Source organism: Leopardus geoffroyi, chromosome C1 (genome assembly GCF_018350155.1).
Source record: "Leopardus geoffroyi isolate Oge1 chromosome C1, O.geoffroyi_Oge1_pat1.0, whole genome shotgun sequence".
In the NCBI taxonomy this organism is placed as follows: Eukaryota; Metazoa; Chordata; class Mammalia; order Carnivora; family Felidae; genus Leopardus; species Leopardus geoffroyi.
In genome coordinates this window covers 92064286-92091965 of record NC_059328.1, presented here as the reverse complement: position 1 = coordinate 92091965, position 27680 = coordinate 92064286, and the positions used below count along the sequence as shown (strand labels likewise).

Sequence of the window (27680 nt, the reverse complement as noted above, 5' to 3'; positions counted from 1 at the left end):
ACATGTAGATTGGGCAGAAAAGTATTAAATTCCCTGGCATTTGACCTTCAAATGTGAAAAGGTATTTGTTGGCTAAAGGAAGTTAGTAAGCTTAGGCCATGGTCAGCGACACAAGAAATGCTTGAGTTGAGATTATTTATGATGACAGAGTACTTGAAAATAAAACCTTGTGTTTTCCCGTAAACTGTACTTGGGGATTCAGTAGAATATAGCAGTTCCTCAGTAAGGAAGAAGCAGGAGTTGAAATCTCCAGAGTTCAGGATGAGCACTAACGTGGAAAATTTGGGCGCTTCCAGAGACCCCATTTAAGGGGAGAATGTCATAATTGTGGTTAACATCCATTTCATACCTGTAAATTCGAAAATGTGAAGCTGGACTCTTGGGAGTATTTATGTGGTAGTTCTGATGGTTAAATCCTTATTAAATTTCCATCTTTCTGAATATATAGTTCCATTTAATGACCATAGTGAAGAGTAACGAGAAATTTGGTAAAGGATCTGTTTTTTTTTTCCCTTCCATGTTTAAACAAAAATGGTTCACCAGTTTCCATGATGCACATGAATTAACTTCTCACCTATCGAGCTAGCCCTAAGCTATTTGACAAGCTTGCCCATGTGGCATCACCTAAAGCCTTGCTGGGTTTTAAATAAATAAATGGAAAAAATGTGTTTAATAGTAATAATACCCTCACCTCTCTAGAGAAGAGATCAAATAGATTTCTTATATCCCATGTAAATGCAGTACGTTAAACTTCATTTACGCTACCCATTAGAGGGTTCCTAGATTCTGACTTGAAGACTAAGGACTTTTCATTTACACACTATTCTAATAAACCTGTGAGGTAGCGTTGTGTAGTGAAAAGCACCTGGGCCTTTAATGCATCAGCCTGGCTTTGGGTCCTAGCTGTTCCACTTATAATCTTGGGCAACCTAACCACTCTGATCTTCTCTACATTTTTTCCTTTTTGCAGTGTTTTAGGGATGAAATTAATTATAGTAATGCACATTTGGTGTTTGGCACTTAGGTACTCAATAAATATGCCATTCCTTTTCATTAAGCCTGTTTTTTATTTTTATTTTAAGCCTGTTTTTTTTTTTTAATAAATCCAAGAAGATTACATGTTGCAAGTTAAAATGAGGAGGAACAGCTGAAAGTTAAATGGACAGTAGTAAAAAACCATAAACCATGGACTGAACTCAAACTATATTAATCTTGGACTATGGAGAATCCTGCCAAAGTAGCCCACATGCTGCACTAGGCTGTGGGGAAGGATGGTCCTGTTTGAATGGACCATTATAGCAACTGATTGTATTGTTCAAAGAGTTCTACAATTATGGAGCTGGAAAAGTCCTTAGAAGTAATTTTAGCTCTGCGCCTTGGTTTTAAAAATTGGCTGTCTCAGGCCTCTGATTTGTGCAATGATTTGCCCAAGGTTACCTGGTTTCCTGAATAACAGGGCATTACTTTTCTTAGAATACTTAAGACCCAGGCCCTCAAGGGAAGTTTGTTTGTGTATTTATTTTTAAAGTGTTGATTTATTTTGACAGAGAGCTAGCACCAGCAGGGGAGGGGCAGAGAGAGAGAGGAGAGAGAATCCCAAGCAGTCTCTGTACTGTTAGCATGGAGCCTGACATGGGGCTCAAACTCACAAACCACAAGATTGTGACCTGAGCAGAAGTCAAGAGACCCTTAACCGACAGCCACCCAGCTGCCCCCTCAAGAGAAGTTTAAATCATGTTAATCATTAAAAAAAAAATTGGGGAAAATTGGAAAATGCTTGAATTTAGAATTTATGTGAAGTACTTATTATAAAGGTCTTACTGTCTTGTATTCAGCTGTCTCTGCTTTGCTCTCTACCTTCCTCTATCCATCCATCCCATGGATACAGTAGTATAGGGGAATCCGTGGGGATGGGGATACAAGGTCTCAGATTTTGGAGCTCAGAATGTCCTAGAAGAATTGACAAAGCATTGAAAAATGATTACAGTTGACTCTTGAACAACACGGGAGTTAGGGCATTGACCCTCCCCCCCCCCCCCGTCACCCCTGTGCAGTTGAAAATCTGTGTATAACTTTTGACTTCCCAAAAACTTAACCACTAATAGCCTGTTGATCAGAAGCCCTCCTGTTGATTAACACATATGTATCATACTATATTCGTACAATAAAGTAAGCTAGAGAAAAAAATGTTAAGAAAATCATAAGGAAAATACAGTACTATACATATATGTATTCACAAAATCTGCATGTAAGTGGACCCATGTACTTCAAACCCCTGTTATTCAATGGTCAATTATAAATAATAAAAATTGTGAAATGAGATCTGTTGCTTAAAGGAGTAAACCTCCATCATCCAGAAACTGAACCACACACACTCAGTTCCTAAGAGAATTGAGGTTTTGATCTTTTAAGCCAGATAATGGTGTTTCAAATTCCCAGGAATACAAATATTTTTGGCAACAGCAAAACAAGTTATTTCTCCTAAATCATGAGTTCTGTGGAATTGCAGTCCATTTGCTCTTCAGCTTTGTTCTTAGCTTAGTACCTGGCACAGAGTGAGAGCTCCTATGAATGACTATTGAATAACTAATGAATCCCTGCCACCAACTTTAGTATTGGTTGAGCAGGAATACCAGATTGTCCCTCATCTTAATCACAGGATGCAAAAAAATATAATTCACACCCCGCCAATTGTCTTGCAGTGGCAGGCAGCATGATGTATTGAAAAAACATGGACTTTAGCATCAGACAGGACTGAGTTCAAATCACACCCCACTAGTTGAGCAACTGCAGGCAAATCCCTTAATCTCTCAGCATCTTAGTTTTCTTGCTTGTGAAATAGGGATGATCCCTCCTGCATAGTGTTTTGGAGGGCAAATGCACTCCGAGGCAAAATGGCATCGCACTGGGGGCAGGGTAGGCACTTAGTGATAATATGGGATTCTTTCCTTCTCCCACCGCATCGAGTCTTTGTGTGGTACAGGGCTTTTCCCACAGTCCTTTTGAAATAAGATCTTGTTGGTCTTTGGCAAATTTTTCTCTTCTGTTGTATTCTATCTTCAGATATTTTATTTAGGCTAATAGAAACTAAAGCCCTTAGAATATTAGAACTTTAAAAATAATTTAACCTACACAATTTCATCTCCCTGTTGGTGATTTCATATTTGACTGCTGTGCCGTTAAAAAGAGAAGACACTCTACCAGGAATTGGGAGACTTGGATTCAAATCCTGGCTCTGTCACTAATTAGCTTTGTGACCTCTGAGCCTCTTTGGGCTCAGTTTCTCTGAACCTTGATATTTCTCCGTGATAAGCAGGGATTGGTGTTGTGTACTGAAAGGAACTTTACAGTTAAAGTTACCGGCTTTACAGTTAAAATATTGTGTGTGCTACTAATAAACTGTATGATCTACGGTAGGCCCTTTCATTTCTCCCTTCCCTTAGTGGCCTCCAGAGAATAACATGATCTATACTGTAGGTTGTTTTGAGGATTAAATGAGATAATCTTCAACAAGTTCCTGCCTCTCAGCTTTGCACATTGTAAACTCTTAATCAGAAAGTGGTGAGGACAGTGCTTCCACTAATTACAATTATAGGTAGTATTATTAATGTTTGTTTCTGTAGATAGTTGAGCGATCCATTAAGAGAATATAATAATTATAGCTGAAGAATTGTAGAAAAGACTGAGTAATTTTCTCAGGATCACATAGGAAGTGCTAATGAAATAGTATGCAGTTGTGAAAACAATGAATAGTCCACTTGATATACTCCCTGTTTCTGTAGTCGGTCACTTGGATTACTTCCAGTTCTTATCTTCTATTTTTATTAAAAAAAATTTTTTTAAAGTTTATGTAGAGAGAGCGAGAGGGTGGGGTAGGGGCAGAGAGAGGGGAGAGAAAGAATCCCAAGCAGGCACAGAGCCTGATGTAGGGCTCGAACCCACGAACTGTGAGATCATGACTTGACCCCAAACCAAGAGTCAGATGCCTAACTGACTGAGTCACCCAGGCACCCCAGTTCTTACCTTTTATAGGTAGCATGATTACAATGGTCTTTGTATAGATTGTTTCCCAATTTTGGGTTATTGCTTTCAGCTTTATTTGCTAAAATGAATCTTCTATGTCAAAAGTTATAAACATTTTTGCAGCTTTTGTTAATATGCTGCCAGATGGTTTGCAGAAAAGTATTTCTAACTGACATAAAGGTAGATTCCTGAAGTCTTGGTTAAAAACAAGGACTTTGGTATCCTTTAGGTTTGATTCTTATTTATTTGCTTGGATGGCTCTGAGCAAACTAATCTCACTAAATCTGTTTTCTCATCTGTAAGATGGGATGCAGGTAGCCACCTCACAATATCTCCATTTATTCAGCTTACCATCCTTAGAAATATTTGTTTCAGGAATTGATGTTCCTGCTAGACCTAAGCCTCATGATGGCAGAGCCCACTTAGATTTATTCACTGCTGAATTCCTGGGGATGAACACAATACCCAGCACGTAATGCTCAGTAAATCTTGAGGAATGTATAAATAATATAATTTATTAGCAATAAATGTATAGTAACTTATTAGCAATAAACACAGAAGAATTTTAGGTATAATTAAAAGCCTTTGTGATTTCATATTGCTCTGTGAAATTAAATATTGAAATGTTTTCCAAGGACCTTTTTAAAAACCTAAATATGCCCTGTAATTTAGATCTTGCCTACTTTTTTCTTACATAATCTTTCACGTTAATGAGGGCAAGTCTGAAGAGAAGTGGCAAATGGTTGTAGCAAGCGTAGTTTAGCATCAAGTAGTCCTTCCTCTTGGCCAACACTCTTCACCCAAGACCTATAATAACATCACCTGAATCAGCCAGGAGGCTGGGTGGAGAATCGTCTTAACCCAAATTGCAGCAGGCCTTAATGACGAAGATGAGCATTCCTTAAAGATTACATTATGCCCAATACATTTCCTCCACTTGAGAACACCAACCATTTTGTTTTGCCTTTCCCAGACGTGCAGGCTATTATGTATTACATCGTTAACCTCTGTGAGTTCAAAAGTGCACTTTGTTCATTCAGAAAGCGAGTTCATTCTCTCATCTATTCAAACAGTTGGTTGAACTCCCGTATCCAAAGCTCTGATTAGGCACGGAAGATTTAATGAACTGACCTTACAAGAAAGGTACCTTTTGGAGGATAAACTCTTATCTTCATATTTCATGTTCCCTATGGAAAAAACTTTCTAGTTAAAACATTAGAGTAATACCTATGCATGTGACTCAACTTCTGGGTGTTTTCTTTGAGACCTATTTACTTGCAGAGAGGGTGGTTGTTGTCTGGTGTATTCTCATTCATCAGGTAGGCTAAGCAGAGCAGGTCTGTCTTCAAGGGGAGGACTCCAATGTGTGTGTGGTTTTTTAAATTCTTTGTATATTTGGGGGATGGGGCTGGTCAAGGGGACCAAGAGGAGAGCTGGCATCCCTAAAAGTTCACATTTTCATTTGATTTCTGTTATCTATTGCTCATCAGGTTTCTCAGTAGGAAGAGGAACATTGATCTTTGGGGCCTGGAAAGCTTAAGGTGGTCTAGTCCGCAGGCAAGAGGCTTAACGTGGCACAGCGGTTTGTGATAAGCATTTAGGCCTTAGCAAGTGCAGGGTGCCCTGATCCTAGCTGGGCTTTGTGGGTGGGCTGAGACCCTTTGACTTGAGGATTGGTGGGTCCTGCTTGGATGGGTGTTGTGGGTGAGGTTGAGGAAGGTATTGCTCCTTTTAGTCATTTAGGGTGGACTAGCATTTGCTGTTTTTAATGTATTTTAGCAAAAGCTGCTGGCCAGGACTTCAAATTTCAAAAGGGACAGTGTTCCAAGAATGCTGTTCTATGAGTTTGCTCCTTTAAATTCTGTGAATGAGGCCAAGGTAGGAAGTGATAAATTGGCTTTACCACATTCAGTTAATTTCATTCCAGGCCAAAGGAAGGCCCTGGAGGGACAAATCTTACATAATGGTGTAGTTTATCTAAGATCTTAATAGACTACCAATCATACAACCAACCTCAATTGACCCACTGCAAGCAGACCAAGAAAGCACCCTCTCTGTAGACGGGTGGGTCTCCAAGACCAGCAGCTGGAAGGAACAGAGCTACATACTGCCTACAAGGACAGAAGCAGTACTTTAATACTTAAGCAGAAGTTCCTCCACATGGAAACACACTTTATGCTTACTCTAGCTTTGTTGATTAAGTCCTGGCCATTGGATCATAGAACTGAGGCTTCATCTATGGAAGAGTTGTAGATTTTATTACTTAAAACTAAAAAGGAATGGGAGCCTCCTTATCTAAGAAGTATGGGCTGTGTTCTTGGGTTTGGATAGATGAGTGAAATAATTGTAAGCCGAATTATTAAGAAGATGATTACTAAGCCCTGTGCCTGCAATGCTCAGATTCTAGAGACTTTTTTTTTTTTTTTTTTTTTTTTTTTTTTTTTTAAGGAAATCAAGGAACTAGAGTGGTTTGGAGAAATAATAGTCTTAACAGAAAAGGAACAGTGGTAGACTGAAAAGTCTAATTAAGCCAGGAAAAAGGTTGATAGGTGGGATATGCAGGGAAAAGGAGATCTTTAAAAGAAAAGGAGATTCACTGTCTTCGTACTACTTAGTAACAGGCTTCTAGAAATACAGCAAAGATCTGAAAGTTTTTCACAGACAATCCAGGAAATTGCAAAGTGCCGCTTCAAACGTTCAGCTAGAGTTTGAAGTAGGAACAGCTAGAAACTTGCATAGCTCCAGGGTGTGGACAGTTGTGCATCATGTGCACTGCATAGAGATTTTTGCCAGTAGAGGTTGAAATGCAGTGGGTTTTCTTTTCACTGTGGAGTTTGGCCAGTGATGACATGTGCCTTGAGAAGGCACCTTCTATGTATAAAGTGTTTTTCTGTCCCACAGAGGTTGTGGTGGTGGCCCTGATTATGGAAAATTTGCATTTAAGAGGGAAAGCCCTAAGGTATCAGCATAAAATACTGAAGACTGAGTTCCAAGGTGACAGGTTGCTATCATTGGGCAAACAGGTATTGCCTGTACCCTGAAAGATCATCTTAACAGATAATTAGATTGGCAGAGAAAAATTAAACGTGGGCTAAGCCTTACTTCTGGCAAAAGAAAGGTACCGAGGACCTGGTCATAAAAACGCACAGGAATTTTATGTCTGGAGATGTCCATGCAAAGTTGTAGGTCCTCACAGGCCTCCAGGGACATGGACTTCAGAAACAGTAGGAACAGATATAGAATCTTCTCGTTCAGATGGAACAAATGTGAGGACTAATGGATAGTCTTCCTTAGACATTCCTCACAGCCCACTGCAATTACACAGAAAAGGCAGTTGCAACAGCATCTGTGGCCCAAGACTAAAAATTCCTGCTTATAATAGATTGTGGAGATGACTGTACTAGGCAGAGTGCATGTTGAGTTCAGCACCTGAGTGCCAGAAACATGGGTTCAGAGAGGAAGTAGAAGATAAGAAGTTTTGAACATGCAGGTGGGGAAAGAAAGATGACCTAGTTATGGCCTGAGGGGACAGGGACTGGCCTCAATGCAAACTACTACATTTTGAAGCAGACAGTGATACCTCAGGGCCGTTCTGAGAGTGAAGACACATCTTTCTGCCTCCCAAATTGGACCATTCTGGGTTTCTCACATAAGTAGAATCCTACAACGTTTGCACTTTTGTGACTGGCTTATTTCACCTAGCATAATATCGTCAAAATCCATGTTATAGCATTTCCTTCTTTTTAAAGGCTATGTAATCCATTGTATCTATACCACATTTTGTTTATCCATTGATCTATCCGTGGGTACTTGTGCCATTGGCATAGTGTTATGGGCATCCTGGCAAAAGACTGCTCTTGTTTGTTGACCTATCTCTCAGGTACCCTGGAGTTTGTCACTGTCTTTTTTTTTTTTTTTTTTTTTTTGAGAGAGCGAGGTTGGGGGAGGGGGGACAGAGAGACCGGGAGACAGAGGATCTGAAGCCTGCTCTGTGCTAACAGTGGGCTTGAACTCTATTTTTGGGCTTTATTGTCTTAATGAGAAACTCATACTGGAAGAAGGTTTATATTTTGGACCTCTGTATTTGTTGCATTTTATTTTTTAGTTACCTAAGTATTGTAACTTAAGTTCATTGCAGAACCCCTGGAGACCCAGGTTGAACAATAAGGCCAGGCAATAGAGAGTAGATTTCAACTTGGGATTCAGCATGGCCTTAACAGTATTTTGTGTGATAGACATCTTTGATGTGTTTTAGAATCTTCCCTTTCTGCTTCTGTGATCCTGAGAGAGTACCCAAAAGACAGTGGTTGGAATTGGAAAGTGGAGACAGGGCTACTGTAGAGGACTGATCTTTTTCTCCTTTGAGGTACTGCCACACCTCTGGTAGCCCAGGGTCTAATGAGTAAGAAAAAAAATGCCAGGGGATGTTAAGGAGACTATTAATGTGTTCATAAAGAGGGACTTCCATTTGAGTAATGTCTCTGGCTTTTCTTCATTCTTCTCCAGTAGATGAATGATGTACCTGATTCTTAATTTCTTTAATTTTTTTTAATGTTTATTTATTTTTGAGATAGAGACACAGCATGAATGGGGGAGGGTCAGAGAGAGAGAGAGAGAGAGAGAGAGGGAGACACAGACTCTGAAGCAGGCTCCAGGCTCTGAGCTGACAGCACAGAGGAGCCTGAAGTGGGGCTCGAACTCACAGACCGTGAGATCATGACCTGAGCCACAGTCAGAAGCTCAACCGACTGAGCCACCCAGGCACCCCCCTATTTGTAGTTTCTTAAAATTTTTTTTAATGTTTGTTTACTTTTGAGATAGAGACAGAGCATGAACGGGGGAGGATCAGAGAGAGAGGGAGACACAGACTCTGAAGCAGGCTCCAGGCTCTAGGCTCTGAGCTGTCAGCACAGAGCCTGATGTGGGGCTCGAACTCACAGACACTGAGATCATGACCTGAGCCAAAGTTGGAAGCTCAACCGATGGAGCCACCCAAGCGCCCCTGATTTGCAATTTCTTTGGGAGTAGGACTTTGGGCTCGTGTGGCAGCCCACTATGGGCCTCTAGTTCAGAGCTACCTGCCTGCAGAGAAGGTACATTCTACTCTATTCTCTGCCATGAGGGTAAGTTATGGAGCAGGCTCTGCTCCACTGGGTGTGTTCTTCAGTTGTAGGAGTGGAGTCTGTCCTCATTGGACTGTGCACCTAAGCCCTTCTTCGTAACAGTTTGTAAGAATAAAAAACTGACATTTTTAATGTCTATCTGGCTCAGACATCTACTTCTCATTTGGTTTTAAAGTCAGATGGAGAGGTGACTGGGTGGCTCAGTCAGTTAAGCGTCTGACTTTGGCTCAGGTCATGATCTTGTAGTTCATGAGTTTGAGTTCCACTTAGGGCTCTGCGCAGACAGCTGGAGGCCTGCTTTGGATTCTCTGTCCTCCCTCCCCCCCCCCCATCTCTCTGCTCCTCCCCTGTTTGCTTGCTCACTCTATCTCTCAAAAATAAACACTTAAAAAAAAAAAAAAGTCAGATGGAAAAAAAAGGAATATTATTCAATGGATCCAGTAAGTTCTCAGTATTTCAACACTTGAGGCTGAAAGGCTAAGGGCCATTCTTGGGGTGTTCCTGTGGAAAGGACATTAAAGCCAAGTTTTGAAATTATAAAAATGGTGGTGATTGGTGTCTGAGGAGGAAAAGCCTTTTTGAAGAATGAATGTGCTGATATATAGTTGAAATGTATATGTGATGTAATATAATGGAAAATTGGTCTATGAAAACAAAGGGATTCAAAGTTATTCATACTTCCCTCCTTCCCTGCTGGTGTTTGTTCTGGTTTTTTTTTTTTTTTTTTGTTTGTTTGTTTTTTGAGAGGGAGCTGGTTAACATGGTAATTAGTTTGACTACTCAGTGTTAAAATATGCAAGTTCACTTGCAGTTTTGCTGAGATCCTTCTAAAGCACCTCATTTTACACAAGGAGCAAAATGTCTATCTTCCTTTTTCATTTTTCTATGTATTTATTGTCCAGTACGTTACATATGCTTGAGGTAATCAAAGTTACCTACATACTTGGACACATGAAGATATTTGAGCACATTATGGGTTTAGTGCTAGAAGCTAATAGCACACAAATGTTCTGGGTTTATCTAAACAGGAAACATGGAAGAAAGGAGCAGCCATTCCTGGACTGGGCACCTCCCCAAGTCTCAAACTCACCACTTGAAGTGTAGGAATTGCTCTTTGCTCCATGTCTGCTTCCTCTTCTTTCTCCTGTTCTTTCCCTTTCCTAATCACACCCCTGCTTCTGCAGGGAACAGTTATTTCAGTCTTCTGGGAATTCACCCTCTGTCTCCAACTATCCCTAGAGTAGTCCTAGGCTCCCCTGTCAGAGAATCTAGATCCCTGAGTGCCTCTTGCCTCTGGCCCTTTATGTTCTCATCTAGCAGCTCTTTCCCTCCTCAGCCTTCCTTGGACAAAGGGTTCCCTTGGCCCTGTGCCTGGAGGGTAGAGGGAGAGGCCTTTCTTGAGGTTAGTTAGCTGGTCTTGTGGGTCAATGATCTTTTTTCTAGTGAATTAACGTTTTCCCATTTTCATTCTCTTCCTCTCCCTCCTCAAACCTGTTCATATTTGAGGGGTCCAGGATGGTTATAGACCAAGAATGCCCCTTATCTGGCTTCCCATGAGAATCAGGGCTTAGGTTCACATCAGACATGCCAAGGAGACTATAGTCATGCTCTGGTGTGAAAAGAGTGCATTTTATGATGTTGAAAAAGTGAAGCCAAAATTATTTCACTTTTCAAACAAAAAAAAAATTTAAAGAAAAAATACAAAAAATAAACCTGAAGTGAGGGCGCTGGCCCAAAAGCTTGATCACCTTGGTTTTGTTGATGTGGGGAAAACGTATTCTAAATTCTTTGGACTAGAAATCTTAATGGATTACAACTTAAATTTTTGTGTGTGTGAAATTGAGGCCTACCTACACCTATTCAGGTAAAATTATAATACCCATATCATACTAATGATTGTAACTATAAGTCTCCTCCTCAGTCTTGAACTGTTTTATGAAGTTGGTGGATCTGCCTCTGAAAACTGTAGGATGACCTTTAAGGTCTTTCTTGGCTTTAATGTTTGCAAGTAGGAAAATGTTATATTTTCTTTAGCATTGTGTTAGCATATGGTTGGGGGATAGATAGCCAAGGAATAGTTGTTAGGTATTCCCTACTCCTTTTTGCATTTGACGTACATTTGTTGAATGCTTTTTACTTCCACTGTTGGTATCCTCTACCATTTAAGAATTACATGGTCCTTGTTCTCAAAGCCATAGAGTGCAGCAGGAAGGAAATGACATTGGTATTTGGCAGGCAGAGATGGAAGTTTGGTTTGAAGAAAAACTCTGTGCTAATGTTTATAGCTGCTGCCGTCACTAGCCACACTCATTGTACAAAGGCTGGGACATACGTTCCCCAGTCAGCGTGGAAGGAACCAATTAATCATGTACTGGTTTCATCCCTGCCTCTCTAGGTAACACCTCAGTGGGAGTGGTGCTTTTTTGGGAAATCATCACATATATTTAGTGATCGGTCTTTCAAATCCTCAAATACTGTGATTTTTTTTTTTTGTGGGTTCCATGTGCATTATTTATGAACACAGAATTATAGTGTGAATGATGGAGCTTCTGTTTGCCCAGGGTGGGTGGTGGTGGTGGTTGTATATAGACTCTGTGTCACCTTTGCTTGGCATCTTTTACCCACCTGTTCTGTGAGGTGTGGCAATCTGCATGACTACTGTGGTCCTCCCATTGTGCACGGAAATCTGATTGGCAGCATTAAGAAGGGAGTAAAAAGGAGGCACACTCAGTTGTCCCTTTTAATGAATGACTGTGTATGAAGTCACAAGATGAGTTGGGGAAGGAGCAGCCTGTGATGCGGGTTTATCTTTTCTGTGGTATGAATGACGTATAAGCCCATAAATTCCAACCTGGAAAGGAAGTGCAGGCAAGTCTGCTCTCAAGACGTCCTTATTCCCCAATGATTTCTTTGGCATCCTTAGTAGTCCTTGGCTTTCTTTCACTCAGCATTCTTCAACTTGAATTTCAGGCTTAGTGCAGTAAGCCACAGTCAGGCTTGTGGCTACTCCAGGAGGTGAGCTGTGACTCATTCATGACTCACTTGGCCAGCTCTGGTTTCCTTACAGTCAATTATTCAAATGAATGAAATAACCAAAAGCACAAGTTGCAAAGTAAAGCTAATGACAAGAGGATAGTGATTTGTGTAGAGTCACTCCTGTTGTCCAGATGGTCCTATTTAAAAAAAAAAATTTTTTTTAAACTATCTTATTTTTAATTTTTTAAATACTTATTTCTTTATGAGAGAGACAGAGCATGAGCAGAGGAGGGGCAGAGAGAGAGAGGGAGACACAGAACCTGAAGCAGTCTCCAGGCTCTGAACTGTCAGCAAAGAGCCTGACATGGGACTCAAACTCACAAACCATGAGATCACGACCTGAGCCAAAGTTGGATGCCCACCAGACTGAGCCACCCAGGTGTCCCTAAAAGTATGTATTTTATTTATTAAAAAAATTTTTTTTAATATTTATTTTTGACAGAGACAGAGCATGGGCAGGGGAGGGGCAGAGAAAGAGGGAGACACAGAATCCAAAGCAGGTTCCAGGTTCTGAGCTGTCAGCATAGAGCCCAACGTGGGGCTCGAACTCACAGACCACCAGATCATGACCTGAGCCGAAGTCGCTCAACCAACTGAGCCATCCAGGCACCCTAAAACTATATTAGATAACCCTATTTTAAAAAATTCTGTCAGAAAAATTTGTGCATGTTAAAATTTAGATCTCTTGTTTGTAATCTAAAAATCAGACCAGGAATCTGACCTTTTTGGTTCTAATGTAATTCTATTCTAATTCTAATCCTATGCACAGCCTACTTAAATTGATCTGATGGCAACTTCTAGGACTTAAAAGAAATTCCAAGTGTTGTCATGGAAGTTGGGTTAAGGCATTAGTTGATTATTTAAGTTGTTTTCAGGCTTATTTTCCAGTTTTTTTGTTGTTTGTTTTGTTGGTATACTTTCAGAGTACTTCGTTTAGCAATTAACACTGAAAAAGTAACTCTTTAAAACTAGGAACTTTAATTATGTCCTTCACTAATTTCCCCCCTCCCCATAGAATTACATTCCAAAAGGGCATAAATGTGCCCTCATGTCTCACATATTGAAAAAACAAAATTCTCCTTCACATTTTTCACCCTCAAATTTAGCAACACATGGAGTTCAGATACTTTTACCTTCTTTCTGTCACTGCTGTTCTGCTCTTGCTGTAGTTGGGAGCCTCGTTTTTTTTTCTCTTCTCATGGTGTTTCTACCTCTTGGTTCTCCACACTCTGGAATGAATTGCTTCTAAAACCTTTGCCTTTTTTTTTTTTTTTAATCTCTTGAGTGAAATGCTTCCATGTCCTCAGGATAAAATCCAACGCATTTAACTCCTCAAATCCCTGTCCACATTACTGGCTTCCTCACTTGCCTCCCTTCTAGTAGCTCATGGCCGGAATAGGCCCTGTCTTCTTTCATCTCCTTGTGTATGCTAATCCTTATAACAGGAGCACCTTTCACTTCAGGTTTTTTTTGGCTAACTCCCTCATGTCTTTGGAACTCAATCCTGGTGATGGCCTTCATTGACGGGCTGCTATATTTTAGCTGCATCTCCAGTATGCTCCCCTAGCAGCCGCCCTTTGTCCTGGCAGGTGCCCCTCACACACTGCTGTCCCTGCCTCTCCAGAGCTGGACTGTGAACTTCAGGGTGCAGATAGACGGTTTCTTCTTTCTGTAACTGCAGTGAATGAGTTAATGAATGCATGAAATGCTAGCTTTCATTGTTGTGATGAGGAAACTTATTCCCAATTTCCAGACTGAGGACGAACTTTGTATTTGTCAGACCCTTCTCCTTTTCGCCTCTCCTTGACTTTTCTACTGCCCCTGTGTTAGAGACGACTGTGGTCTCTACACCAGGGATGAAGCTATGCTCCTCCTGACTCCTATGGAATTATGCATTTACTTCTTTTATAAACCTCGTCATTCTGCATTTTAGTTGCTGCTGGGAGTGTAAACTCTGTTTTTCTAGTTTTTTTTTCTTTTTTTTAGGAGGATTCAGTGTATATTGAATTGAATGGAAATAAATCCTGTTAGATTTACTTACTTCAAGAACTGTAGGAAACTGAAGTTGTGCATCTGTTATTGCCCAAGGAGAAACCTTAGGAATTTATCTTGAAAGTACAATTCTACCGACATGCTCATTGGCACATTGGCTGACACAGATGTTTGCTAAGTGTAACCTGTCTTCATCAATTAGTTTAATCCATGAGATGTGAATGTATTGTATGGAAGAAAGCTGAGAGAGGAAATTTAGAGGCTCTTCTTCCTAGTGTGTGAGGAGTTCTTAGACAAACTGAGTGCCTTGGGAGATTTTTGCCCTCCTGTAGTCTGTTCAGAGCTATAGATACCTTGTAGTTAATTTTTAATTATTTTTTATTTTTTGAGTTTCTTGCAGTGCTTTTTCTCTCCTTTGCCTGGGTACACAGGTATATTTTATTTAGCATATGCATTTCTCACCCCAATGACTTAATAAATCCCCCGAAGAACATGTATTCAGTCAGAAATTTTCTGAATGTGTTATTTGGAAATGCTAAAAACACCATGTAATTAAAATGGAAGTGGTTATGTCTTCATCATAACTTGTTTTTGGGGCACAGATTTTTTCTCTAGAGACTTTTTTGATGTGTAAGATGGATACAGTTTTTAACTAAGCTGTTTGTGACTTTTTGGTTAAAACTATGCTTGTCTTAGGTGTCATTCCTTCTGGGGACACATCTTTGCCTGAAATAGAGATTAACCATTACTATGATTTAGTAGTAATGGCTCAAAAATAATGTCACATATGAATAATTCCACATATGTGGCTCAAAATAAAATGCCCCATATGAAAGATACATACAGAATCTGTTTATTTTTTTTATTTTTATTTTTTATTTTTTTATTTTTTTTTTAAACATTTTTTTTTTTCGTTTTTTATTTATTTTTGGGACAGAGAGAGACAGAGCATGAACGGGGGAGGGGCAGAGAGAGAGGGAGACACAGAATCGGAAACAGGCTCCAGGCTCTGAGCCATCAGCCCAGAGCCCGACGCGGGGCTCGAACTCACGGACCGCGAGATTGTGACCTGGCTGAAGTCGGACGCTTAACCGACTGCGCCACCCAGGCGCCCCTGTTTATTTTTTTTAATTAAAAAAACTTTTTTTTTACATTCATTTTTGGGAGAGACCGAGCACAAGCAGGGGAGGGGTAGAGAGAGAGGGAGACACAGAATCTGAAGCAGGGTTCAGGCTCTGAGCTGTCAGCACAGAGCCTGACACGGGGCTTGAACTCATAAACCACAAGATCATGACCTGAGCCGAAGTCGGACGCTTAACCGACTGAGCCACCCAGGTGCCCCTAGTTTTATTTGTTTTTATAGGAGAAAGAATGGCAAAATATTCTGCTCTGTTCTAAGAGCTGTGGTCCTGATCCACATTTTTCAGGATTCTTTCTTAGCAGCTAAAGAATTTGATTTCAAGCTAAATAGAGGTATATCTGTTTCTTGTCCTAGAGATGATATGCAGGACAGTCAGGAGTTTTGCAATTTTTATATCTAGCCATTTCGTAAAATAACTTTAGAGAGTTTATTCTTACTACGTATAAAAAGATATCAATATTTTTGGGGCACCTGGGTGGCTGAGTCGGTTAAACATCCTATGTTGGCTCAGGTCATGATCTCACAGTTTGTGGGTTCGAGCCCTGCATTGGGCTCTGTGCTGACAGCTCAGAGCCTGGAGCCTGCTTGGGATTCTGTGTCTCCCTCTCTCTCTCTGCCCCTCCCCTGCTCATGCTTTGTCTCTCTCTCTCTCAGAAAATGAATAAACATTAAACAAATTTAAAGGATATCAATATTTAAAAAAATAAACCATAGAACTGTTAGATTCCCAAGATAAACATATAAATCTCTTTCAAAATTTTCCTGAATAAATTGAAGTTTCTTGCATTGGGATTAAGAAATAGAAACTTCTGAGCCTGGTCATAAGTATAATGTCAAAAACCATTTTGTATTTACTGTTCGCACAAGGCAGTCCTAAGACCTGTGGTACTGTTCTCCTATTTTAACCTGATGACTTTGGTGAATGGAGCTTCTGCTGAGGGCTTAAGAAGAAAATGGAACATACGTACTCCTCTTATGACTGTGGGGACATGGCTTTATTTAGAGATTGTGTGCTTTATTTTTTTTCTCTCCATTTTTCTAGTAATGAGATTCAAATTTTGTTTTGATTGAAATTTAAAGCATTTGCTGGGGTGCCTGGATGGCTTAGTTGGTTGAGGGTCCAACTTCGACTCCGGTCATGATCTTGTAGTTCGTGGATTTGAGCCCCACATCGGGCTCTGTGCTGTCAGCTCAGAGCCTGGAGCCTGCTTTGCATTCTGTGTCTCCCTCTCTCTTTGCCCCTCACCTGCTCATGTGCTGTCTCTGTCTCAAAAATAAATAAACATTAAAAAAAAATTAAAGCATTTGCAAATGCAACTATAGGATAAGGGTAGATGAGCCATAACTTTTTCCCATCCTCTTACCAATCTCTAAACTTGGAAGTGAGCTAATTAACATAGGTCAACTCTGAGAACCTTGGTCTCCATAACTGGAAATGAGATTTTCTTTTTCCCCTCTCCCCCTCTCCCCCTCTGAGCTGAAATCAAAAATCTGATGCTTAACTCACTGAGCCACCCATTTGCCCCTGAAATGAGCAGATTTAAAATTTTTGTCTCTCCCCTACTGACTTTCTCTCGCTCTTGCTCTCGCTCTCCCTCTCTCTCTCTCAAAAATAAACAGAGAGGGAGACACAATCTTAAGAAGGCTTGAGGCTCTGAGCCACTAACACAGAGCTCGACATGGGGCTCAAACCTGTGAACTGTGAGATCATGACCTGAGCTGAAGTCTGATGCTAAACCTACCGAGCCACCCAGATGCCCCTGAAATGAGCAGATTTTATACAACATTGGGTCCAAGATATCTTTTCTGGTGAAGGTAGAGGAGTACACGTAGTTTCTGCACAAAGATAGTCTTTTTTTACTGTAAAACCACCACTATGCTGCCCCCAACAAAATGCAGGTTCTTAAAGCTCTCTCTCAAATAGGAGTACTGCAAATAAACAAAAGAAGACAACAAATAACAGCCTCCCCCCACCAACTAAATAATCTTGAAAAAAGCTGTTTTCATTTAAGCCTCAAACTATTAAGAGGTTATTGATACATTCACACACTTCTTACTTTGTTATAAATTTTTCACACAGGCAAATTCTATTTATTGTGGGGCTGTGTTCCTCAACACTGGAGTATGTATTCATTTCCTGTTGCTGCTTTAACAAATTGCTACCAACTTAGTGGCTCAGAATAACTCAAGTTACCTCACAGTTCTGGAGTCCAGAAGTCCAAAATCAGTTTCACTGGGCTACAGACCAGGTGTTGGCAGGGCTAGTGCTTCTAAAAGCTCCAAGGGCAGAGACCATTTCCTTGCTTTTTCCGGCTTCTGGTGGCCACATGCATGCTTCACCCTGTGGCCTTGCATGCGTTTTCAGTGTATCACTTCAGACTCTGCTTGTATCTTGACAGCTCTTCTGTGCTCAAATACCCCTCTGCCTCCCATTTTATAAGGACGCTTGTGATTGCATTTAGGAACCACCCAGATAATCCAGGATAATCTGACCATCACAAGATCCTGATCTAATCATGTCTGCAGAGTCCTTTCTGCTACGTAGTCACATTGACAGGTTCCAGGAATTAGGATGTGGGTGTCTTGGCCTTGATTCAGCCCTACCCCAGAATACTTGACAAGGACTTCACGGCATAGTCCCTGCAGAGCTGGGTTCCTCCAATCATACTTCACAGTTGCTGTTTTGTTCCTTTCAAATCACCTCAAGTCTGACATGGCTCTGTGTATTTTTTTTAAGGTTCTGTCCATGCAAACTACCCTTCCTCCCTCTCTTCCTCCCTCCCTCCTGGGCGGAGGACTCCTGCCAGCACCTTTGACGTCTGCACAGCTCACCAGATCAGTCCCTTCTTCAGTCTTTCCTGCCCCCTCTGCAGTGCCCTTTGCCTTGAACTTCGCAAAGTTATGTCTGAATATCCGTTTTGGCACTTGTATGGGATGTCTGGTACTACAACTTGCATGCCTTTTGTTAGCTGTCACCGTGAGTTAAAGTTGTCACTACGGTATGAAATAATGTCAGGTGGTGTTGTTGAAAGGGGGAGGAAAGCAAGGTATGGGCCTCAGGGTGGCTTCTACCTTTTGGCCATTGTGAATAGTGCTGTTATGGACCTAGGTGTACAGCTTCAATGTTTTATTAAAGTAGAATACTTGTAAGAAAGTATACTTGTGCACTTTTCTGTATCTAGATAGCTCACTGAATTGTCACAAACTGACTCACTTATATAATGGGCATAGAATACTACCAGCACCCCAGAATCCCACTTTTGTCCCTCCCCATCCCTCAGAGGCACTCCTGTCTTGATCTTTGGCCCTATAGAGGAGTTTTTCTTCTTTGTCATTTTAAACTTTATGTAAATGGAAGCACACATAACATACTCTAGTGTTGGACATCTTTGTCCAGTCAGGTTTTGAGGTTTATCCGTATTGTTTCTTACAGTGCTATTTTTTTATTTTATGAATATATCACAACTCATTCTGCTTTTTCCAGTTTTTGGTGTTATGAATAGTGCTTCTTTGAACATCCTGTACATATATTTTGGTGGACATAGGTACACATTTCTGTTGGGTATAGAATTAGGAGTGGCTTTATCCTGTAACTCTGCATGTATTATTATCCCACATAGCATTTGCCAGTTTCTGTCATCACTCTCAATTTCTTTGCATTCTTCAATGTTCCTTAATACTTACAAGACAAGTCCTATCCACCCCCCCCCCACACCCCACTAGAATCTTTAAAGAAACAATTTCACCATAGCCTCAATCTTCCAAATAGGTATGAAGGCACTATTTATAGATGCTGCCAGTAAAGTTAATGTAGTTATATATGTAGCTTTTTAAAGCTTAACTTTTTTTTTTAGTACACTTTGTACTTGCATGATCAGAAATTCAAATGCCATAGATATTTTTGGTGATGATTTGCTGAGAAGTTGGCATAAGCTGAGAGAGAGTGAGAAAACACTACTTTGTTTTTGCCGACCTGGCACCTTTTATGCCACTAGCCATGCAGAAAAATCAGAAAGCATTTTTGAAAAAACTTTGTAGGTTAATAGTTTTGTCATAACCAATTTTACCTTCCAGTCAGAATTACCAAGTTGATTGGATATCATGTAGTAACAGTCAAAATTCTTCTGAATTTTTAACCATTCATTTGTTAGTTAGGTATGAGTATTAAGTCCTAGAATAAGGAAAACCTTTTTGTGATTCCTAATATTTGTAAAAATGAAGTTGATAGTGACACTTAGGAAATCACTGTCTTGTAGGCCCTATTGTAAGAACAGAGTTAGGCTAATGTGTTTAATTATATACAGCATAATTTGTATAGGTGTATATCCATATAAATCTCTAAAAAGTGCAAGACCCAACATAAATCGCCGAGTGTGATCAGCCTGTTGTGATTTGTTTTAGATAATACACTTCGAATTTTTAACTTAGTTTGGTAAAATGTACCTCAAAATATCCCTTGATGTCCTACTGCCTGGATAAGCAGTTATTTATTTATTTTTCTGGATCCTGAGATACAAAGAAAGGACATTAACTTTCACTGCCATAGAGATATATTTTTTTTTTAGCAGATACATAAATAAGGATTATGATACAACTTCATATGGGCAACTTGATGTGTGTGAGGTACAGTGGGAGCATGATCAACCTTCTGACTAGAGGGGGTGTGATGGGATATATAAAGAAATGGTTCTTTTTCCAAATACAGTTTTGACAGATCAAGTAGATAAATGATGCATGCATTTCATGAGCATTGAACTATTCTCAGAAGAACATGGTGTCTATTCTGTGGAGTCAGATTCGTGAGGCGGGGGAAGGCTGGTTTACACACAAAAAGCTAAGACCTGAAATTACTAAAACAGGTTTTCCTCTGTTACCTAAGTGTTACAGCAAGGAACAGCACTAGTATTTCTAATTGCTTATACTTTTAATACTTACTGTTTTTTGGAGATTTAAAAAATCAAGACCACATATACAATGCCTTCGTGTTTGCAAATTCTTCTAGAATGTTAGAGTAGAGAAGTTCACCTTAAAAACTAAATATTTGGAGGATTAAAAAGATAATTTTATATGTTAATAGAACAGTTAACATCATAATTTCCATTTAAGATTTTTTTCATCTGGGTGCTTTGAAATTAAGGAATGTGTTCATAAGGGATGACTGGTGACAGTGTGGCGGCTCAGTTGTCAGGTCCTATGTTTGAGTAGAATGAACTTCTCTACCACCTTCTAGAACTTTCTTGGTGCCAGGTCTTGTGTATAGTTCTGGGATTTTGTTTTTTAGGTAAACATTGCTGCAGATGGTTTCTAAAGTTTTGAAAACCTATGGCCCTCTTCCAACTTACATGGAGGGGGAAAAGTCATATTTATTCTTCCTAATTCCCTGTCTTCTGCAATGTGAGAAGTGAGGTAGGAGAGGCATAGTGAAGTATTATGCAGTGTTTGAGGGAGGTGCATGATGAAGTTTGAGGATTAGAAATGAGTGTTATGTGTAGGAATTTACCTGGTAGATCAGGACAAGAGAGCACGGACCTAGAGGAGTGATCCATGGTTCCCTAAAGCCAGGCTCTAGGACATCTCAGTGGGAGATGGGATTGTAATAGCCACATAGGACATGCATATAAACTTGACATTGTGGGAAGTAGGTTGTTGCAGAAGGATTTTTTAAGTAGCAGAATAATTGGAATTTTGTTTTAGAATAATCATTCGAGGAGCAGTGTGAAGGTGAACTGCAGTAGCGATGGGAGTCAGTTCAAAGTTTTATGATGGTATATACAAATTACAGTATTAATTAATAGACCTAAGCATTTTGTTATTCATATGTACATCATACAATGTAAGCTATTTAGTGAAGAAAATGTAAATAAGGCTCTCTGTTCTTGGCTAACTTAAAAGCTGGAAGGGAGATGAGGTGCATGTGCGCACACACGATCATAAGGGAGCGCTTAGTAATGTGATCATCACTATAAGAGGTACAAACAATTTGCTGGGAAATTCAGTGAAGGGAGGATTCCTTCTGACTAGAGAGGAGGGAAATGTTTGTATTTACTTTGCATTCACTTTACATTAAAAAAAATCATTAAATATTATAGAACTTTGCGGTAAAACATAAGCGCTAGTAGGTGGGGAACTTCTTTGTTAAAAAGAAAGTTTGGAGAGTACAAACTCTAGTTGGGGTACAGTTTCTCTGATTTAAAAGTAGATTAGGTTATCCAAAGATGTATACATTTTTAAAGAGCATCGTTTCGTAGCTTTTTAGATAAACAAATGCCCTGTCTCTCCCTTCAAGGCAGTAGTTGGTGGACATGCTTACTACCTATCCTTAAGTGGTCTCAACTCAGTGTTAATTTTATAGTTGACATTTCTCCCAGGTATTTTGTTTTTAAAATCTTTTACTCAGTTAGTGGAGAAGAGTTTTGTGTCTATTACTTGTCCCTAGGTTTTGGTAGTGTATGACCATGTTTATAAACCTTGTTGGTAGTGGTAGTGACCTCCTATGCTTTTTATCTAGCTTTTAAACTGTCAAATGAATTCTTGTTGGATAAACCTCTTACACGATAACATTGTATCAGTACTGTTCTCACTTTATCACCTGCTTTACACTGAGCCTCCTACTTCAGAGCATCTTGCTAACCTTCCCCTCTCCTGAGTTATAGATCTTGAAGTTTTCACACAAAGTATTCTGCAAGGAAAGCGTGGCTGTTTCTTGTCCGGTTTAAATACAAACCGAAGACCTTGCAACTGCTTCTGTAATATGGAGACAAATGAAGAGAAGACTAGACATTCTTAAAGAAAAGATTATCACTGATCTCTTCCCCGCCCCCCCTTGCTTTTTTTCAAGTGATTTCAAGGAATTCTTCCATAAGACAGCCTTTGGGAAGCAGTGATAAATTAATTCTTCCCTCACTATTTTTTTGGGGGGGGGGGCGGTTTCCATTTTTAAATATCAAATACTTAACTTTTCTGAGTTCTGTTTCTGGGACATGGATTCGGTTTCTCCTAATTTTCTGTCTATTTTTGATGGGGTACTGTGTGGTTTATTGTGGTTTTATAAGATGGTTTAAATGTTAATATATCACATATTTATGGAAAAACATGTGTCTTTGTATAAACATGTTGGTATTTATGTTTACATGTATAACTGTGATCAAATATATAGAGCTTACAAAGTATTTTACAATATTTAAAGGAAATATATGTATAAGGTGTATAACTCCCATCCATCCATCCATCCATCCATCATCCAGGTCTGCCTGCTTAAGAAATCATTCAACTTCCCTAGAATTGGTTTCTCATCTTTCATATGATGGGTTAGAAAAGATAATCTCTTAGGCTTTTTGTACTTCAAGATGTCTGATTTACCTAGGATTATAGACAGCTTCCCAGTTGATATTAAGAGTAGACTAAAAGATAAACTCGGAACTGATGTGCTACATGGAAATTTCATTAAAGTAAGTTCACTGGAGCCATATAATAGAATTGGTCTAGATTTGATATATTTTATATTTCTTTCCTTTAGGAATGAAATCACGTGTTTAAATTGAGCAGTGCAGTAATAAATTCATAGTGAATTTGATTTAAGCAATAGTTGTATTAAATTTTCTCTACAAAAATACATTACTGTTCAATAAAACTTTAATATATTGTTATCTAAAGGTAGATGTAAATTTCATTTTTTAGGACAAATCTAGAGTACATTTCAAGACTGTGATTTGTTTTTAGTTTTCTTAAATATAAACTTGTAACTGACTAATGGTTTATTTTTTGTGAATTACAACTAAAGTGTACACTGGAGAATAACAGTGATAAGCTGTATCCAGGTTATTAGTAGATGCCGATAATTTGAGGTTGGTGTTTGATACAGTGTTTCTTCATTTGGTACCTGTAACTGTGGGAATAGATTTTTTTTTTAAATATGACTTAAAACTACTTTTTATTTCATGGTTTGTTTACATGACATAGCTTTTTTTCCTTTCAAAATATCCAGTTACTTTAATCCAGAGACCCAGAAAATCTTTTTGAAATAGGATGTGCCAACATAAACTTTGTTTCTTCTGCGTTGTATATCTTTTATTCTCAGCATCCTTATGTTAATCCTGGTTTGGTTTGTATTACATTTTTGAAGCATTATAGTGTTCACAGAGAGCTAAGGTTTTGTCTATGTCTGCTCAGCTTTGTAAAGAGAACTTCTGAGTTCCCTGATCCAATTTACCAGGTCTGCTATTACTAAATTCACTGCTATTCGTACTCTGGCTTTTATTTCTTTATTTTTATTTTTTTTAATTTTTTTTCAACGTTTATTCATTTTTGGGACAGAGAGAGACAGAGCATGAACAGGGGAGGGGCAGAGAGAGAGGGAGACGCAGAATCGGAAACAGGCTCCAGGCTCTGAGCCATCAGCCCAGAGCCCGACGCGGGGCTCGAACTCACGGACCGCGAGATCGTGACCTGGCTGAAGTCGGACGCTTAACCGACTGCGCCACCCAGGCGCCCCGCTGGCTTTTATTTCTTTATTGAAATCATGGTATTTGGGTTTTTCACCTCACTCTATACTATTTTAGTTTCCAGTCTGGTGTTCTCTGCTTCCTGTGCTGTCTTTGCCACCCCTTCATGTAGATGTTCCCCAAAGGTGATTGGCACACTGTATATTCAGATCTCATTAACTCCCTTTTAGCCAGTCTGTAAGCGCTACACCAGAACAGAAACTTTCAGTTTTATTTTTTTCCCCAAGTTAGCCTTGGGGAATGCTAGCTTGGCATTGGAAAGGTGCTTCCCAAATACTTGTTGATGAAGCAATTGGATGTTGTTCTGTTACCTATTTTTAATTAACACCTGGGGGTATATCTCCTAGTCCTAGTACATAATCCACCTTTGATCTTGAACTTCATTCCTGACTTCCTGCTGGACAGATTCTTCTTGGCTGTTCTTCTGTAACCCCAAACATAAAGTCTCCTAAGTCTGAAACTCTGTGTCATTTGTTCTTTGATTTGTCTGTTTTGTTCATTCTGTCATTTTGTTATGTTCATTCTGGTGGGTATTGATTTATTTTTAACCGAGATATAATACACAGCATTTTATTTATAGGTGTACAAGGTAATAATTTGATGTATTGATATTTTGTGAAATGATAATCACAATAAGTTTAGTTAACATCCATCACTGCACATAGTTAAAAATAATTTTTCTTGTGATGAGAACTTTTAAGATCTGCCTTCTTAGCAACTTTGAAATGTGTAATACAGTATTGTTAACTATAGTCACCATGCTGTACATGATATCACCAGGATTTATTTATCTTATAACTGGAAGTTTGTACCTTCTGTTTTAACTATCTTTAACCATTTTATCTACTCCTAACTTTCCACCTCTGGCACCCACCAATCTGTTCTGTGTCTCTGTTTTTTGTTTTATATCTTATGTATATTTTTAGATTCCACATATAAATGAGATCATACAGTATTTATCTTTCTGATTATTTCACCTAAGTGTAATGTTGTCACAAATGGCAGGATTTTCATCTCTTCTAGCTGAATAATAGTTCATTTTATATGTATATACACTGCATTTTCTTTTTCCATTCATCTGTGATGGACACTTAGGTTGTTTCCATATCTTGGCTACTGTAGCTAATGCTGCAGTAAATATGGGGATAGGTAACTTCTTGATGTAGTGATTAGTTTCTTTTGGATAAACACCCAGAAGTGAAATGGCTGGATCTTCTAGTAGTTGTATTTTTAATACTTTGAGGAACCTCCTTACTGTTTTCCATAGTGGCTGCACCAGCTTACATTCCTATAGTACACAAGGGTTCTCTTTACTCCCCATCCTCACCAATGCTTTTTATTTCGTATCTTTTGATAATCACCATTCTAACAAGTATGAGGTGCGATGTGCTGTGGTTTTGATTTGTATTTTCCTATGATTAGTGATGTTGAGCACTTTTAAATGTACCTGTTGGCCCTTTGTATGTCCTCTTTGAAAAAGCGTCCATTCAGTTCCTCTGTCCATTTTAAAATCGGGTTATTTGCGTGTGTTTTCTATTGAGTTATATGGGTTCTTTACATATTTTACATATTGACCTCTTACCAGATGCATGACTTGCAAATACTTTCTTGCATTCCATAGGCTGCTTTTTTATTTCCTTGGTGGTTTCCTTTGCTGTGTAGAAGCTTTTTGTTGATGTAGTCCCAATTGTTTGTTTTTGCTTTTGCTGTCTTTGCTTTTGACGTCAAATTTAAAAACCTCCCCAGGAATGATTTCAAGAAGCTTAACACCTATGTTTTCTTGTAGGTGTTACATGGATTCAAGTCTTTAATCCATTTTGAGTTAATTTTTGGGTATGGCGTAAAGTAGTGGCCCACTTTGATTCTTTTGCATGTATGTGTCCAGTTTTCCCAGCACAGTTTGCTGAAGAAACCGTCCTTTCCCCACTGTATGTTCTTGGCCCCATTGTCCTAAATTGACCATACATGCATGGGTTTATTTCTGGGCTGTTTTTTAAATTTTTTTAAACTTTTTATTTTTTTTACATTTTGTTTATTTTTGAGAGACAGAGCACAAGTTGGGGGAGGGGCAGAGAGAGAAGGAGACACAGAATCTGAAGCAGGCCCTAGGCTCTGAGCCATTAGCACAGAGCCTGATGCAGGGCTCGAACTCACAGACCATGAGATCAGGATCTGAGCCGAAGTCGGATGCTTAACCGACCGAGCCACCCAGGTGCCCCAGGGCTGTCTTTTTTTTTTTTTTTTTTTTTAAATGCCAATACCACAGTGTGTTGTTTACTATAGCTTTATAATATAGTTTGACAGAAAAATCATGATGCCTCCAACTTTGTTCTTCTTTCTCAAGATTGCTTTGGTTAGTAAGGGTCTTCTGTGGTTCCATACAAGTTTTAGGCTTGCTTGTCCTATTTCTGTGGAAAACACCTTTTGGAATTTTGACAGGAATTGCACTGAATCTGTAGGTTACTTTGGGTAGTACAGACATTCTAACAGTATAAATTCTTCCAATCCACAAGCATGGTACATCTTTCCATTTGTGTCTTCTTCAATTTCTTTCATCAGTGTCTTATGGTTTACAGTGCCTTTCACCTCCTTGGTTAAATTTATTCCTAGATATTTTATTCTTTCTGATGCAGTTGTAAATGGGTTTGTTTTCTTAATTTTCTATTTCTGCTACTTCATTATTTGTGTATGGAAATGCAATTTATTTTTATATATTGATTGTATATGCTGCAACTTTACTGAACCCATTCTAAAAGTTTTTTGGTGGAGTCTTTAGGGTTTTTTATATGCAGTATCATGTCATCTGCAAATAATGACAGTTTGACTTCTTCCTTACCAGTTCAAATGTCTTTTATCTCTTTTTCTTGTCTGATTGCTATGGCTAGGACTTTCAGTACTGTGTTGAATAAAAGTGGTGAGAGTGGACATCGTTGTCTTGTTCCTGGTCTTGGGGGAAAAGCTTTTAGTTTTTCACCATTGAGTATGATGTTAGCTGTAGGTTTTTATATATGACTTTTAGCATGTTGACGTATGTTCCTCTAAATCCACTTTGTTGTGAGGTTTTTTTTTTTTTTTTTTTATCAGGAATGGATATTGTATTTGGTCAAATGCTTTTTCTGCATCTTTTGAGATTATACCACTGCTTTTGGATGGAATTTTCAGTAAGTATCTGGTAGGTCCACCTGACTTAACGTGTTTTGTGTCTTTCTTGTGTTCTATTTCTATAGATGATATCCTCTTTCTCCAAGTCCGTTATATTTAAAATTGCCTAGTAATTAAAAAAAAAATCTTGGGTGCCCCTTCATAACTTACAGCAATAGTGGTTCAGATCAGTAAGCTGAGAGTCAGATAGATCATGGCTAGATTCCAGGCAGTTACTTAATTTTTTTCGTTTTTAATTTTTAATGTTGATTTTTGATAGAGCGCGACCAAGGGAGGTCAGAGAGAGAGGGAGACACAGAATCCAAAGCAGGCTTCGATTTCGAATTTGATGCAGGGCTCGAACTCACCAACTGTAAGATCATGATCTGAGCTGAAGTTGGACACTCAACTGCCTGAGCCACCCAGGCACCCCTAATTGTTTTCAATCTTAGTTTCCTAAAATTCCTATCACCTTGGAGTTGATTATGTCAAAATATGCATAAAAGTGCTTAGTGAGGTATCTGGCACATGCTAAATGATCAGTAAATTGTCTGCTTACAGTTGTGATTTCCAGTGTCAGGAGAAAAATGTGTTAGTATTTTTGAGCTAGCCTACTATTTCTAGTCAGGCTGCTCCTGTGCCTAGGGCAGGTTCTCCCCTCTTGCATGGATGGCTGTAGTAGTGCTTTCCACTCCAGTCCATGCAGGACTCCACCAATAGGCA

At 39.2% G+C, this 27680-nt stretch overlaps 1 protein-coding gene across 1 annotated transcript in view; it reads left to right on the top strand.

Moving 5' to 3' along the window:
* The window catches only part of VAV3 (vav guanine nucleotide exchange factor 3), a 353758-nt gene that overhangs the window by 13399 nt on the left and 312679 nt on the right, over positions 1–27680 (top strand). The gene's annotated exons all lie outside the window — the stretch shown is intronic.